This window comes from Balaenoptera physalus (genome assembly GCF_965194825.1).
Source record: "Balaenoptera physalus genome assembly, chromosome: 12".
Lineage (NCBI taxonomy): Eukaryota > Metazoa > Chordata > Mammalia > Artiodactyla > Balaenopteridae > Balaenoptera > Balaenoptera physalus.
Window position 1 is genome coordinate 10,791,191 of NC_138897.1, and position 17,260 is coordinate 10,808,450.

General features: G+C 36.4%; 2 long non-coding RNA genes across 2 annotated transcripts in view; one reads left to right on the top strand and one right to left on the bottom strand.

Annotated features, from left to right (window-relative positions):
- Positions 1 to 2,146, bottom strand: part of LOC309639119 — a 1,037,414-nt gene extending 1,035,268 nt beyond the window's left edge. The window contains exon 1 of the long non-coding RNA XR_014251481.1: positions 1,903 to 2,146. This is a non-coding gene — a long non-coding RNA (uncharacterized lncRNA). The remainder of the gene's footprint in view (positions 1 to 1,902) is intronic.
- The window catches only part of LOC309639132, a 932,641-nt gene that overhangs the window by 614,668 nt on the left and 300,713 nt on the right, over positions 1 to 17,260 (top strand). The gene's annotated exons all lie outside the window — the stretch shown is intronic.

Sequence of the window (17,260 nt, forward strand, 5' to 3'; positions counted from 1 at the left end):
ATACATTTGTATACTTATAAAATATATATATGCACAATATATAAAAAGAGGTTCTCAAAAAACCAAGGATATAAAATCAAAATGATTTAAGATACTAAAATACTATCTTGTACATGTTGCATTGAAAAAATTATGCAGTTTGATAATACTAAGTGTTTGAAAAGAAATCTACCAAGCATTCAAAATAATGTGAATAAACAGCGATTTATATACATTGCTGGTGGGAGTGTAAATTTGTTTGATAACTTTGGAAAACAAATTGGGTTTATTTTGTAAAGTAAGTGTATGTAACCCAAGAAAATATATAGGAAATACCTTTGAAATTGTACAATGGGAGTGATATATAAAATGTCCAAAGCAACACTGTTGATAATAAGGGAAGAAAATTGGAAGCAAGTTAAATATTCACTGAATAGAAGATAGTTAATCAAATATGCTATATTCACACAATGGAATATTATACAATAGTGAAATTGAACATAATACAGGTCCATATTAAGAAATGAATGGATTTCAGTAAGACAATATTTAGTAACAAACCAGTCACAGACGACTACATTGGCAATGCCTTTTTTTTTTAATTTTTATATTTTATTTTATTTATTTTTTTATACAGCAGGTTCTTCCTAGTCATCAATTTTATACACATCTGTGTATCCATGTCAATCCCAATCGCCCAATTCATCACACCACCACCACCAACCCCCCGTGGCTTTCCCCCCTTGGTGTCCATATGTTTGTCCTCTACATCTGTGTCTCTAATTCTGCCCTGCAAACTGGTTCATCTGTACCATTTTTCTAGGTTCCACATATATGCATTAATATACCATATTTGTTTTTCTCTTTCTGACTTACTTCACTCTGAATGACAGTCTCTAGGTCCATCCACGTCTCAACAAATGACCCAATTTCGTTCCCTTTTATGGCTGAGTAATATTCCATTGTATATATGTACCACATCTTCTTTATCCATTCGTCTGTCGATGGGCATTTAGGTTGTTTCCATGACCTGGCTATTGTAAATAGTGCTGCAATGAACATTGGGGTGTATGTGTCTTTTTGAATTGTGGTTTTCTCTGGGTATATGCCCAGTAGTGGGATTACTGGATCATATGGTAATTCTATTTTTAGTTTTTTAAGGAACCTCCATACTGTTCTCCATAGTGGCTCTATCAGTTTACATTCCCACCAACACTGCAAGAGGGTACCCTTTTCTCCACACACTCTCCAACATTTGTTGTTTGTAGATTTTCTGATGAAGCCCATTCTAACTGCTGTGAGGTGATACGTCATTGTAGTTTTAATTTGCATTTCTCTAATAATTAGTAATGTTGAGTAGCTTTTCATGTGCTTCGTGGCCGTCTGTATGTCTTCTTTGGAGAAATGTCTATTTAGGTCTTCCGCCCATTTTTGGATTGGGTTGTTTGTTTTTTTAATATTGAACAGCATGAGCTGTTTATATATTTTGGAGATTAATCCTTTGTCCGTTGATTCGTTTGCAAATAATTTCTCCCAGTCTGAGGGCTGTCTTTTCATCTTGTTTATGGTTTCCTTTGCTGTGCAAAAGCTTTGAAGTTTCATTAGGTCCCATTTGTTTATTTTTGTTTTTATTTCCATTACTCTAGGAGGTGGATCAAAAAAGATCTTGCTGTGATTTATGTCAAAGAGTGCTCTTCCTATGTTTTCCTCTAAGAGTTTTATAGTGTCCAGTCTTACATTTAGGTCTCTAATCCCTTTTGCATTTATTTTTGTGTATGGTGTTAGGGAGTGTTCTAATTTCATTCTTTTACATTTAGCTGTCCAGTTTTCCCAGCACCACTTACTGAACAGACTGTCTTTTCTCCATTGTATATCCTTGCCTCCTTTGTCATAGATTAGTTGACCATAGGTGTGGGGGTTTACCTCTGCGCTTTCTATCTTGTTCCATTGATCTATGTTTCTGTGTTTGTGCCAGTACCATATTGTCTTGATTACTGTAGCTTTGTAGTATAGTCTGAAGTCAGGGAGTCTGATTCCTCCAGCTCCTTTTTTTCCCCTCAAGGCTGCTTTGGCTATTCGGGGTCTTTTGTGTCTCCATACAAATTTTAAGATTTTTTGTTCTAGTTCCGTAAAAAATGCCATTGGTAGTTTGATAGGGATTGCATTGAATCTGTAGATTGCTTTGGGTAGTATAGTCATTTTCACAATATTGATTCTTCCAATCCAAGAACATGGTATATCTCTCCATCTGTTGGTATCATCTTTAACTTCTTTCAACAGTATCTTATAGTTTTCTGCATACAGGTCTTGTGTTTCCTTATTTATTTTCATTTTGGATGATCTGTCCATTGGTGAAAATGGGGTGTTAAAGTCGCCTACTATGATTGTGTTACTGTCGATTTCCCCTTTTATGGCATTTAGCATTTGCCTTATGTATTGAGGTGCTCCTATGTTGGGTGCATAAATATTTACAATTGTTATATCTTGTTCTTGGATTGAGCCCTTGATCATTATGTAGTGTCCTTCTTTGTCTCTTGTAACAGTCTTTATTTTAAAGTCTATTTTGTATGATATGAGAATTGCTACTCCAGCTTCCTTTTGATTTCCATTTGCATGGAATATCTTTTTCCAACCCCTCACTTTCAGTCTGTATGTGTCCCTAGGTCTGAAGTGGGTCTCTTGTAGACAGCATATATATGGGTCTTGTTTTTGTATACATCCAGCAAGCCTGTGTCTTTTGGTTGGAACATTTAATCCATTCATGTTTAAGGTAATTATTGATATGTATGTTCCTATGACCATTTTCTTAATTGTTTTGGGTTTGTTTTGTAGGTCCTTCTCTTCTCTTGTGTTTCCCACTTAGAGAAGTCCCTTTAGCATTTGTTGTAGAGCTGGTTTGGTGGTGCTGAATTCTGTTAGCTTTTGCTTGTCTGTAAAGCTTTTGATTTCTCCATCGAATCTGAATGAGATCCTTGCTGGGTAGAGTAATCTTGGTTGTAGGTTCTTCCCTTTCATCACTTTAAGTATGTCATGCCACTCCCTTCTGGCTTGTAGAGTTTCTGCTGAGAAATCAGCTGTTAACCTTATGGGAGTCCCTTGTATGTTATTTGTCATTTTTCCCTTGCTGCTTTCAATAATTTTTGTTTGTCTTTAATTTTTTCCAGTTTGATTACTATGCGTCTCGGTGTGTTTCTCTTTGGGTTTATCCTGTGTGGGACTCTCTGCGCTTCCTGGACTTAGGTGGCTATTTCCTTTCCCATTTTAGGGAAGTTTTCAACTATAATCTCTTCAAATATTTTCTCTGGTCCTTTGCTCTCTCTTCTCCTTCTGGGACCCCCTATAATGCGAATGTTATTGCATTTAATGTTGTCCCAGAGGTCTCTTAGGCTGTCTTCATTTCTTTTCATTCTTTTTTCTTTATTCTGTTCTGCAGCAGTGAATTCCACCATTCTGTGTTCCAGGTCACTTATCCGTTCTTCTGCCTCAGTTATTCTGCTATTGATTCCTTCTAGTGTAGTTTTCATTTCAGTTATTGTATTATTCATCTCTGTTTGTTTGTTCTTTAATTCTTCTAGGTCTTTGTTAAACATTTCTTGCATTTTCTCAGTCTTTGCCTCCATTCTTTTTCCGAGGTCCTGGATCATCTTCACTATCATTATTCTGAATTCTTTTTCTGGAAGGTTGCCTATCTCCACTTCATTTAGTTGTTTTTCTGGGGATTTATCTTGTTCCTTCATCTGGTACATAGCCCTCTGCCTTTTCATCTTGTCTACCTTTCTGCGAATGTGGATTTTGTTCCACAGGCTGCAGGATTGTAGTTCTTCTTGCTTCTGCTGTCTGCCCTCTTGGCAATGCCTTTTTAAAAACAGTAAGTAAATTTAAAAACAAGTAAAACTAATATAGCTGACCCTTGAACAATACAGATTTGAACTTTGTGGGTACACTTATACACAAATTTTTTTCAGTAAATGTGTATCACAGTACTACACGATCTGTGGTTGGTTGAATGTATGGATGAAAACCACGGATATAGAGGAAACGCATATACAGAGGGCTAACTGTAAACTTATACATTGATTTTCGACTGTGCAGATGGTTGGTGGCCCTAACCCCGCATTATCCAAGCGCCAAGTGTACTTTGTTTAGTTAAATACTTATACACAAACACATTTGGAGGATTAGTTATCACAGGGAAAAATTTAGGGAAATTGGCTGCCTGTTTAGAGGAGTGTAAATAGGTCCACTGTAACTTCTTGGTAATTTTAATTTATTGCTTTACTTGATGGGCCTTGCCTGTCTATTGAATTAGTAAAGCAAATAATAAATAAATAATATAAAATTGAATAACATTAGGTAATGGTAATTCAAGGACAAAATATGACAGTGCTTAATGAAGCAAGAATTGCAATGTACATTCTTCTGTCCACTTGACCCCACCCCCAAGAAAAGGAAAATAAAGAGCAACATTGCTGAAATCCAAATTTCCAAATGACTTGGGGCATGTTTTATTCTGGATGGTTAGCTAGTGTCAGTGGTGGGATTTCACAATACCCATACTGTGGGATGTACGAACAATACCAGCTTTATTTTCAACACATACATCGCTTTCCCCTTGCCTGACCCCCAGTTCGTCTGGTAGCAGGTTGTTGTTTATAGGTATCTCAGACTGTTTTAGGTTGGTTTCTCAAGAAACAAAGATAGAGGTGTGTATGCAAGAAGTTGCTCTGTCAGTGCTCTTAGGAAAAAAAAAAATCTAAGAGAATGAGGGAAGCAGAGTTCGACAGAAGGAGTAGTTTAAACAAAGTTAACTGGCCAGGAGCTCTCTCTGCAGCTGGACGGCTTTTAGGAATTTTTCTACCTGGTGGCAACGGCCTTTGTACTCCCCCAAAGGCCAATCAGTGGACTCTGACTTCCATGGCAAGGGGGTTGCAGATTTGTGTGAAATGACTCCCTTTGTTGTCTAGACAGGAGCTCAGCTGTGAGCTGTCAGCCGTAGAAATTCATGGTGGCTGGGGGAGTAGATCCTGTATATTCCTGTGTCTTCCATATCATGGCCCCATTGGGTTTCAGTTGTGTGCAGAGACACAGCTGTCTCATTTACCTTTCTATTTGTCACTGTACCTATCATTGAGACTGACTCAGAGTGAATAACCAACAAATGGTTGGATATTTAATTTTTCACTACAATCCCCAGCTCTTTGATTGTTAAGATTATCATACTAAAATAAATTTTTGTAATTACATCACAACTCTCCATATTGAATACATTTATTTTACTAATTTTTAATGGCCCAAACTTATTCTCTCTAAATGGTCAGTTAGTTTGTCTATAATAAAAACATTGATTGTGACAGAACTACAACACTCATCATGGTCTTCTTTGTTCGACTCCAGTGTTCTTTTTGTAAAATAAAATAAAATTAACTTAGATTAAAAAAAAATCAAGACAGAGACTTCTGGAGAGCTCAAGAGAAATAAATGACAAATTATCACCCGTGCATTGGGAACCAGGTAAACTTCTGGCAACCTAGTTAAGACATACACAGACGTATGCTGTGAAGAATATGTTTGGAGAAAACATACCAAAATTCAAGCAGCCACAATGACTACCATTGAGAAGTTATATTCAAAGAAAAAAATTCTACTCTGAAAAGTCGCAATATTAAATAAAAAGCATGGAGTTAAAAAACAAACTGCAGTAAACAAAAATGTAAATACAGAGAACGAAAGACAAAAGGAAGGCAACAAACAAGCATCCCTAAATAGCTATGCCAATAGAGAAGTGAAACAGAATAAAATTTTAAAAGTTCTAAAACATGTTTCTCTTTTAATCGAGAGCTCAAAAGAACAATAAAATTTCAAAGGATTTAAAGATAACAGACAGATATAAAAAGTGAGCTGGCATAACTGAAGACAGAAATGTGTAGTAAAAGTAAAATTGGCACTAAAATGACTAGAGTACAATACAGTGAGGCACTCTTGTAAACATAGGATGGAGGAGTTGAGAATAATGAGCCTTTTTAATTGGAAAATAACAGAATTAAAATTATGTGAAGAAAATGAAATGTATTTGTCACAGGCAAAAGTAGAATTGACATAAGACTGCTTGTGGGTCCTCACAAAAAGAAATGAACAAATGGGAGAGAAAAATAGGAAAAATATTCCTTAAAACATAATTTCCCTAACAGAATTGAACAGAATATTTAGATGAAAAGGACAGAACATGAACAAACAAATGCAACATACAACATTAAACCCTGTGAATGTACAGTGTAAGAATATAGAAATAATTCTAAGGATAGCCAATATTCATCCCTCAAGAATCACCAACATAGGGGAAATAGCTGATGAATTTTGGACAGCTGCTTTCATATAAAATTAATAATGTTAAAAGATACACTGAAGCATATTACATTTTTTAGTTTATTTGAGCAAAATTAGATTTTAATTGGGTAATGCCAAATTGGAAGTGGTTGGGAGGTTCCACCCACAGGAACTTGGGAAAGACAGTCACAGTGTAGCACAGGGAACTCTACTCAATACTCTATAATAACCTATTTGGGAAAAGAATCTGAAAAAGAATGGATATTTGTATGTGTATAACTGAATCACTTTCCTGTACACCTGAAATAAACACAATATTGTAAATCAACTATACTCCAATATAAAATAAAAATTAAATTAAAAAATAAACAAGCAAGCAAACAAACAAAAAAGAAGCAAAGCAAAAAGATTATTTGGCTGTAGCTGAAGCAATTGCATTATTTGAGAAAGCCTCTTGGTTGGCTGTCTGTGATTGGTTGTCCTAAAGTTTCAATTTCTAAACCTTGAGATATTTCACACTTAGGTTTTGTTCTGCTTACAGGCAACTAAGGCATTAAAGCCACCTTTTTTTGTTGTTGTTGTTATTCATATCATTTTAATTATCATGTTATTCATGTTATTAAAGGAAATCACAACCTAAGCAAGTTAAATATCTAATGTGAAGGTATATAGTCAATTAGTGATAGCGATAGGAGACATGCTTCTGGGTAATAAAGACTACAGAGAAGTGATCTTGGTTAGGTACAATTTGATAGAAAGTTTAGAAACATGTCAAACAATTCTATGTACAGTCATATGCCTGAGACTTATTAATACCAAATAAAGTTCAATGGTTGTTTCAGGGGGAGGAAATACTTTTTTATATGTCTGTAACATTTCACATTAAAAAAAAAATCACTTCAATAACGCTGTCTAACTCTAGCCTTACTTGAATAAACAAAAATGCAGTACGGGAGAACGAGCATGCTTACCTTGCCATGTTTAAGTAATTACTAGTACGAGAACCTGGGAAGATAGCTTCTCTGTACTCTGACTGCCACTTCCTTGATAAAATCAAATTACAGGCGGGGGCGGGGCGGGGGTGTGTGTGTGTGTGCAGGTGATGAACTGGGAGATTGGGACCGACATGTATACACTAATATGTATAAAATGGGTAAGTAATATGAACCTGCTGTATAAAAAAATAAATAAAATAAAATTCAAAAATTCAAAAAAAAAATCAGATTACAAAGAAAGTGGAACACCTTGAAGAAATGGAGCTATTTCCATGACAGCAGGCTCCATGACATCAGGTTCAACAGATCCCTAATCCTTGAGTCTAACGGCCTCATTGTTATTTAACAATAGGCTTTATCCAGTAGGTAACAACACATGCAATAGCTATTTCCTGAGAAATAAAGATTTGAGAATTCGCTGGATCTAAATGGAAGGGCCATAATAGTAAGATTTAAATTCACTTATCTGTTGACCTAATCTAAGTAGTGGTAGAGATGAGATTATAAATATTCCAAACATTACAACAGTGAAATCGTTTTGTTTTTCAAAATCGTGCATGTTCATGACGACTTCACAAGAGCGCATGGTGTATCTGAAGGGGTAATTTTCTCTCACTGCTGTAATGTTACTGTGGAGGAATAAGATTTGGGAGCAGCAATGAGACACTCACAGCAGCATGGTATTTGGTTAAATCATTACAACTCTGAGTTAAATCAACAGACACCTCTGCCCTCACTTCTGTGGTACCTCTAAGTAAAGCAGCCTTACTTCAGCCGAGGGCAGGCCCCTGAAATTAGTCCTCCCCTGTTGTTAATAAGCATAGTAATTCAATATTTTTATAAAATATTTTTATCGATTATACTCCATATGAAGTTACTATAAAATATGGACTCTATTCCCTGTGCGGAACGTTATGTCTTATAACTTATTTATTTTACACCTAGTAGTTTGTGCTGCTTAATCCCCTTCACCTATTTTGTCTCTCCCCTCAGACCTCTCATTTGTTCTATTTTCTAGATCCAACATATAAGTGAAAACATGCAGTATTTGTCTTTCTCTGTTTGACTTATTTCACTAAGCAAAATACTCTCCAGTTTCATCCATATGATCACACACGGAAAAATTTCAATCTTTTTTTTATAGCTGAGTAATATTCCATTGTGTATATAGACCACAACTTCTTTTTTTTTTTTTTTTTTGACCACAACTTCTTTATCCATTCATCTGTTGATGGACACTTAGGTTGCTTCCATATCTTGGCTATTGTAAATAGTGCTGCTGTGAACATTGGGATATATATGTATATGCCATCCCAAAATTTGTGGTGAAAAACTTTAAAAATTCTGGTTGTTGACATTATTCAGTAACACAATAGCTTACATATTCCATAGAAAGAAGCTTTGGCTTTCCAAGAAGTCTAAACATACACTTAGCTGAATATGCCTCTCCTTACCTACTGACATATGAGTTATAAAATACGAAACGAAAAATTGATGTAGGGAATAAAATGAATAGCAGTCTCAATATATCTTATAAAGGACAAGTACATTTAAGAAAGATATATAATATGTTTACTCTTTTTTTCCTCTTGATTAGATAGTGCTGCTCTTTTTAAAAACAACAAAGTAGAACACAACAAAAATTCTATTGAGTCTACGTTGTCAACAGGCTAAATTCCAAACTTATAGCATGTCAGAAGAAGTGCTTCACCATTTAAGCTTCATTCTACTTTGCCAACTTCATCTCACACAGGTACTCGGTGACCTCCATGGGCCAAATGATTTGGCAGCTCCGAACTTCCATTTTCTCTAAAATAAGGATGTTTTAGAAGGTTGTTGTCAGTGAAAAAAAGATGAAATTTTCAACAAATGGTAGCTTCTATCCACCTGACAATTAATTATTTACTCCTCTGAGGTTCTAAAAATATCATATACAAAAGAGTCTTGCACTCATAACTTTCTACTACAAAATTTATTTCTCATAAATATATAATATTTCTCATAGATATATTTTTTTCACTGACGTTCAAGACGCATGACACAGAGGAAAGAACTAAGTTTGGAAATCAGAAAGTCTTATTAGAATTTTGTTTCTTCACTAACAACTAAATCATTTCAATTACTCAAAATATCTGAGCCCCGGTTCTTTCATGTTTTGATCAATGATGTGTTAGTTTCTGCTGTATAACAAAGTGAATAATATTTCTATGCAGACTTTTTGAATAGCATGCCAGTATCCTTTGGAGGTCTTTATTTGATGTTGATTAAATGTTAGCTAAATAAAGAACTGAAATGTAAAAGCATTACGCTTCTGAAGTGTGTTGCATCGTCTTAAAATTAATTTGACTGAATGAAAGGTAATGCATTTTTATGTATACTGGTTACAAAAAGAAGCTGAACAATGACTAAAAAACTGTAAACCAAAGGAAAGAAAATATAAGCATGCAATCGTGTATTTACCAAGGGATAAAAATTCCTATTTATGCTTTGGTAAATATTCTTCCATTTTTTTTTTCTTTTAAATGAACATGTGTTTAAAACATATGTAATATATAATGTGGATGTAAAACCACAGAAAGTGACTTTGAAAGCAAGCATTATTTTGTGGCATGCTTTTCTTCTTCTCACATGGTACTGAATAAACATGTTTATATGGTTCATTCATTCGGCTTAGTAAATATATGTCAGGTGTCCACTATATGCCAGATACACTTCTAGACACTTGGGATAAATAAGTAAATAAGATGACAACACTTCTGCCCATTAATTATATAGTAGATGAGAGAGTTCCAAGTTCTACCAAAAATTAGTGCAGAGAAAAGTACCTATTTTTAAAGTCTTTACTGAATAAAAATAAATCAATTATATAAATATATATAACACATCTATTTCTATTATACATATATTTTGCTTTAATCTTTTAAACGTTTCTGTAATAGATTCACAAATCTAAATCTTCACATTGACTTGATATTATTTCATTAGGCTGTTTTTTTTAATGTGACTTACTGGCTGTATCTAAAATATATAAAACAGAATCATTGCCCTTCAGGGAGTTTTTGCCTCTTTCTATACTCAACTGCAACATGTGCATGGCCCCATGTTATAAGCCCCTCAAAATAAATGGTTGGCTACCAATGTTCTTGAGGGGCAAAGCAGAGGACAGAACGTTATATTTAGTTTACAAGACTATTTATCATAGTTCCTGGTAATTAGTCAATGCTCATTGAATGATGGCTTCCTTCCAGTTGCCTCCTTAACAAAAATAAATAAGTTCCCATGTAAATATCACACAAAAAAATCAGACAACTCTGTGTTTAACTTACCCACATGGGAAAATGGGCCCTCTTGTCCTATGAGATAACCAAACTATATGACAAAATAAAAGCCAAAAATGTTTTCTAGCATTAAAGAAACACATTTTTGCCTTTAATATTTATTTGACATATATATTGGTCATAAAGTAGATAAATGCTTTTTAGGAATATTCTGTTTGGCCTGAATAGACCTGTTGCTAGTATATATATCATGGAATACTTTCAAATAATTAGTGTAAAAACCTTTTTCTTATTTGTGTTATTTTTATTTTTATTTTTTAACATCTTTATTGGAGCATAATTGCTTTACAATGGTGTGTTAGTTTCTGCTGCTGTATAACAAAGTGAATCATATTTCTATGCAGACTTTTTGAAGAGCATTATTTCTGTTGAATGGATACAATTTTTACCATTTCGTTTCAAGTGTACAATTAGTAGGATAAATTTTCCTTTATTGCATTATTACATATTTTCATGCAAAATTATTGAATAACAACAATGTTTCTATTGGATGGAGGACATTCTTTACCATTGAATTTTAGAAAAGTGTTCAAGATGAAATTAATCATAAATTGTTACATCACGTGGCACTTTCAAGATGGTGGAGGAGTAAGAGGTGGAGATCACCTTCCTCCCCACAAATACATCAAAACTACATCTACATGTGGAACAACTCCTACAGAACACCTACTGAACGCTGGCAGAAGACTTCAGACTTCCCAAAAGGCAAGAAAGTCCCCACGTACCTGGGTAGGGCAAAAGAAAAAAGAAAAAACAGAGACAAAACGATAGGGACAGGACCTGCAACTCTGGGAGGGAGCTGTGAAGGAGGAAAAGTTTCCACACACTAGGAAGCCCCTTCACTGGCAGAGATGGTGGGTGGGGGGGAGAAGCTTCAGAGCCATGGAGGAGAGCACAGCCACAGGGGTGCAGAGGGCAAGGCGGAGAGATTCCCGCACAGAGGATCGGTGCCTACCAGCACTCACCAGCCTGAGAGGCTTGTCTGCTCACGCACCAGGGCGGGTGGGGTCTGGGAGCTGAGGCTCGGGCTTTGGAGGTCAGATCCCAGGGAGAGGACTGGGGTTGGCTGTGTGAACACAGCCTAAAAGGGGGCTAATGCACCACAGCTACCTGGGTGGGAGTCGGGAAAAAATCTGGACCTGCCTAAGAGGCAAGAGACCATTGTTTCGGGGTGCGCGAGGAGAGGGGACTCAGAGCACCGCCTAAACGAGCTCCAGAGATGGGCGCGAGCTGTGGCTATCAGCGCGGACCCCAGAGACGGGCATGAAATGTTAAGACTGCTGCTAGAGCCACCAAGAAACCTGTGTGCAAGCACAGGTCACTATCCACACCTCGCGTCCCAGGAGCCTGTGCAGCCTGCCACTGCCAGCATCCCGTGATCCAGGGACAACTTCCCTGGGAGAACACACAGAGTGCCTCAGGCTGGTGCAACATCACGCCAGACTCTGCTGCCACAGGTTTGCCCTGCATTCTGTAACCCTCCCTCCCCCAAGCCTCAGTGAGCCAGAGTCCCCTAATTAGCTGCTACTTTAACCCTATCCTGTCTGAGCGGGGAATAGATGCCCTCAGGCGACCTACACGCAGAGGCAGGACCAAATCCAAAGCTGAACCCCGGGAGCTGTGCAAACAAAGAAGAGGAAAGGAAATTTCACCCAGCAGCCTCAGGAGCGGTGGATTAAACCTCCACAATCAACTTGATATACCCTGCATCTCTGGAATACCTGAATATACAACAAATCATCCCAAAAGTGAGGCAGTGGACTTTGGGAGCAACTGTAGACTTGGGATTTGCTTTCTGCATCTAATTTGTTTCTGGTTTTATGTTTATCTTAGTTTAGTATTTAGGGCTTATTATCATTAGTAGATTTGTTTATTGATTTGGTTGCTCTCTTCCTCTTTTTATTTTATATATATATATATATTTTTTTTCCTTTTTCTCTTTTTGTGAGTGTGTGTGTGTATGCTTCTTTGTGTGATTTTGTCTGTATAGCTTTGCTTTTGCCATTTGTCCTAGGGTTCTGACTGTCTGTTTTTTGTGGGTTTTTTTTTTTTTTCAGTATAGTTTTTAGCACTTGTTATCATTGGTGGATTTGTTTTTTGGTTTGGTTGCTCTCTTCTTTCTTTCTCTCTTTCTTTTTTTTAAATTACATTTTTATTTTTTTATTTTTAATAATTTTTTTCAATTTTAATAACTATTTTATTTATTTATTTTCCTTCTTTCTTTTTCTCCCTTTTCTTCTGAGCTGTGTGGCTGACAGGGTTTTGGTGCTCTGACCGGGTGTCAGGCCTGAGCCTCTGAGGTGGGAGAGCCAAGTTCAGGACATTGGTCCACCAGAGACCTCCCAACCCCAAGTAATATCAAACGGCTAAAGCTCTCCCAGAGATCTCCATCTCAATGCTAAGACCCAGCTCCACTCAACGACCAGCAAGCTACAGTGCTGGACACCTTATGAGAAACAACTAGCAAGACAGGAACACAAACCCACCCATTAGCAGAGAGGCTGCCTAAAATCATAATAAGTTCACAGACACCCAAAAATGCACCACCGGACGTGGACTTGCCCACCAGAAAGACAAGATCCAGCCTCATCCACCAGAACACAGGCACCAGTCCCCTCCACCAGGAAGCCTACACAACCCACTGAACCAACCTTACCCACTGGGAGCAGACACCAAAAACAATGGAAACTACAAACTTGCAGCCTGTGAAAAGGAGACCCCAAACACAGTAAGTTAAGCAAAATGAGAAGACAGAGAAATGCACAGCAGATGAAGGAGCAAGGCAAAAACCCACCAGACCAAACAAATGAAGAGGAAATAGGCAGTCTACCTGAAAAAGAATTCAGAGTAATGATAGTAAAGTTGATGCAAAATCATGGAAACAGAATGGAGAAAATATAAGAAAAGTTTAACAAGGACCTAGAGGAACTAAAGAGCAAACAAACAATGATGAACAACACAATAAATGAAATTAAAAATTCTTTAGAAGGAATCAATAGCATAATAACTGAGGCAGAAGAACAGATAAGTGACCTGGAAGATAAAATAGTGGAAATAACTACCACAAGCAGAATAAAGAAAAAGGAATGAAAAGAATTGAGGACAATCTCAGAGACCTCTGGGACAACATTAAACGCACCAACGTTCGAATTATAGGGGTCCCAAAAGAAGAAGCAAAAAAAAAAAAAGGGACTGAGAAAATATTAGAAGAGATTATAGTTGAAAAGTTCCCTAATATGGGAAAGGAAATAGTCAAGTCCAGGAAGCGCAGCGAGTCCCATACAGGATAAATCCAAGGAGAAACATGCCAAGACACATATTAATCAAACTATCAAAAATTAAATATAAAGAAAACTTATTAAAAGCAGCAAGGGAAAAACAACAAATAACACACAAGGGAATCCCCATAAGGTTAACAGCTGATCTTTCAGCAGAAACTCTGCAAGCCAGAAGGGAGTGGCAGGACATATTTAAAGTGATGAAAGGGAAAAACCTACAACCAAGATTACTCTACCCAGCAAGGATCTCATTCAGATTCGATGGAGAAATCAAAAGCTTTACAGACAAGCAAAAGCTAAGAGAATTCAGCACCACCAAACCAGCTTTACAACAAATACTAAAGGAACTTCTCTAGGCAGGAAACACAAGAGAAGGAAAAGTCCTACAATAATAAATGCAAAACAATTAAGAAAATGGTAATAGGAACATACATATTGATAACTACCTTAAATTTAAATGGATTAAATGCTCCAATCAAAAGACATAGACTGGCTGAATGGATACAAAAACAAGACCAGCATATATGCTGTCTACAAGAGACCCACTTCAGACCTAGGGACACATACAGACTGAAAGTGAGGGGATGGAAAAAGATATTCCATGCAAATGGAAATCAAAAGAAAGATGGTGTAGTAAATCTCATATCAGACCAAATAGACTTTAAAATAAAGACTATTACAAAAGGCAAGGAAGGACACTACATAATGATCAAGGGATCAATCCAAAAAGAAGATATAACAATTGTAAGTATTTATGCACCCAACATAGGAGCCTCTCAATACATAAGGCAAATGCTAACAACCATAAAAGGGGAAATCGACCATAACACAATCATAGTAGGGGAGTTAACACCCCACTTTCACCAATGGACAGATCATCCAAAATGAAAATACAGAAGGAAACACAAGCTTTAAATGATACATTAAACAAGATGGATTTAATTGATATTTATAGGACATTCCATCCAAAAACAGCAGATTACACTTTCTTCTCAAGAACTCATGGAACATGCTCCAGGATAGACCATACCTTGGGTCACAAATCAAGCCTTGGTAAATTTAAGAAAATTGAAATCGTATCAAGTATCTTTTCTGACCATAGCACTATGAGACTAGATACCAATTACAGGAAAAAATCTGTAAAAAATACAAAAACATGGAGGCTAAACAATACATTACTTAATAACCAAGAGATCACTGAAGAAAAAAGAGGAAATAAAAAAATACTTAGTAACAAATGACAATGAAAACACGAAGACCCAAAACCTATGGGATGCAGCAAAAGCAGTTTTAAGATGGGAGTTTATAGCAATACATCCTACCTCAAGAAACAATAAACATCTCAAATAAACAACCTAACTTTACACCTAAAGCAATTAGAGAAAGAAGAACAAAAAATAAAACCCAAATTTAGCAGAAAGAAAGAAATCATAAAGATCAGATCAGAAATAAATGAAAAAGAAATGAAAGAAACAATAGCAAAGATCAATAAAACTAAAAGTTGGTTCTTTGAGAAGATAAACAAAATTGATAAACCATTAGCCAGACTCATCAAGAAAAAAAGGGAGAAGACTCAAATCAACAGAATTAGAAACGAAAAAGGAGAAGTAAAAACTGACACTGCAGAAATACAAAGGATCATGAGAGATTACTACAAGCAACTATATGCCAATAAAATGGACAACCTGGAAGAAATGGACAAATTCTTAGAAAAGTACAACCTTCGGAGACTGAACCAGGAAGAAATAGAAAATATAAACAGACCAATCACAGGCACTGAAATTGAAACTGTGATTAAAAATCTTCCAACAAACAAATGCCCAGGACCAGATGGCTTCACAGATGGCTTCACAGACGAATTCTATCAAACATTTAGAGAGAGCTAATACCTGTCCTTCTCAAACTCTTCCAAAGTATAGCAGAGGGAGGAACATTCACAAACTCATTCTATGAGGCCTCCATTAACCTGATACCAAAACCAGACAGAGATGCCACAAAAAAAGAAAACAACAGACCAATATCACTGATGAACATAGATGTAAAAATCCTCAACAAAATACTAGCAAACCGAATCCAACAGCACATTAAATGGATCATACACCATGATCAAGTGGGGTTTATTCCAGGAATGCAAGGATTCTTCAATAAGTGATGCTGGGAAAACTGGACAGCTACATGTAAAAGAATGAAATTAGAACACTCCCTAACACCATACACAAAAATAAACTCAAAATGGATTAAAGACCTAAATGTAAGGTCAGACACTATACAACTCTTAGAGGAAAACATAGGCAGAACACTCCATGACAGAAATCACAGCAAGATCCTTTTTGACCCACCTCCTAGAGAAAGGGAAATAAAAACAGAAATAAAAAAATGGGACCTAATGAAACTTCAAAGCTTTTGCACAGCAAAGGAAACAATAAACAAGACAAAAAGTCAGCCCTCAGAATGGGAGAAAATATTTGCAAATGAAGCAACTGACAAAGGATTAATCTTCAAAATTTACAAGCAACTCATGAACTCAAATTCAAAAAAACAACCCAGTCCAAAAATGGGCAGAAGACCTAAATAGACATTTCTCCAAAGAAGATATACAGATTGCCGACAAACACATGAAAGGATGCTGAACACCACTAATCCTTAGAGAAATGCAAATCAAAACTACAATGACGTATCACCTCACACCAGTCAGAATGGCCAACGTCAAAAAATCTACAAAAAATAAATGCTGGAGAGGGTGTGGAGAGAAGGGAACCCTCTTGCACTGTGGGTGGGAATGTAAATTGATACAGCCACTATGGAGAACAGTATGGAGGTTCCTTAAAAAACTACAAATAGAACTACCATATGACACAGCAATCCCACTACTGGGCATATACCCTGAGAAAAGCGTAATTCAAAAAGGGTCATGTACTACAATGTTCATTGCAGCTCTATTTACAATAGCCAGGGCATGGAAGCAACCTAAGTGTCCATCAGCAGATGAATGGATAAAAAAGATGTGGCACATATATACAATGGAATATTACTCAGCCATAAAAAGAAATGAAATTGAGTTATTTGTAGTGAGGTGGATGGACCTAGAGACTGTCATACAGAGTGAAGTAAGTTCAAAAGAGAATAACAGATCACATATATATGGTATCTAAAAAAAAAAAAAAAAAATGGTTCTGAAGAAACCAGGGGCAGGACAGGAAGAAAGATGCAGCATAGAGAATGGACTTGAGGACACAGGGAGGGGGAAGGGTAAGTTGGGAAGAAGTGAGAGAGTAGCACTGACATGTATACACTACCAAATGTAAAATAGCTAGCTCGTGGGAAGCAGCCGCATAGCACAGGGAGA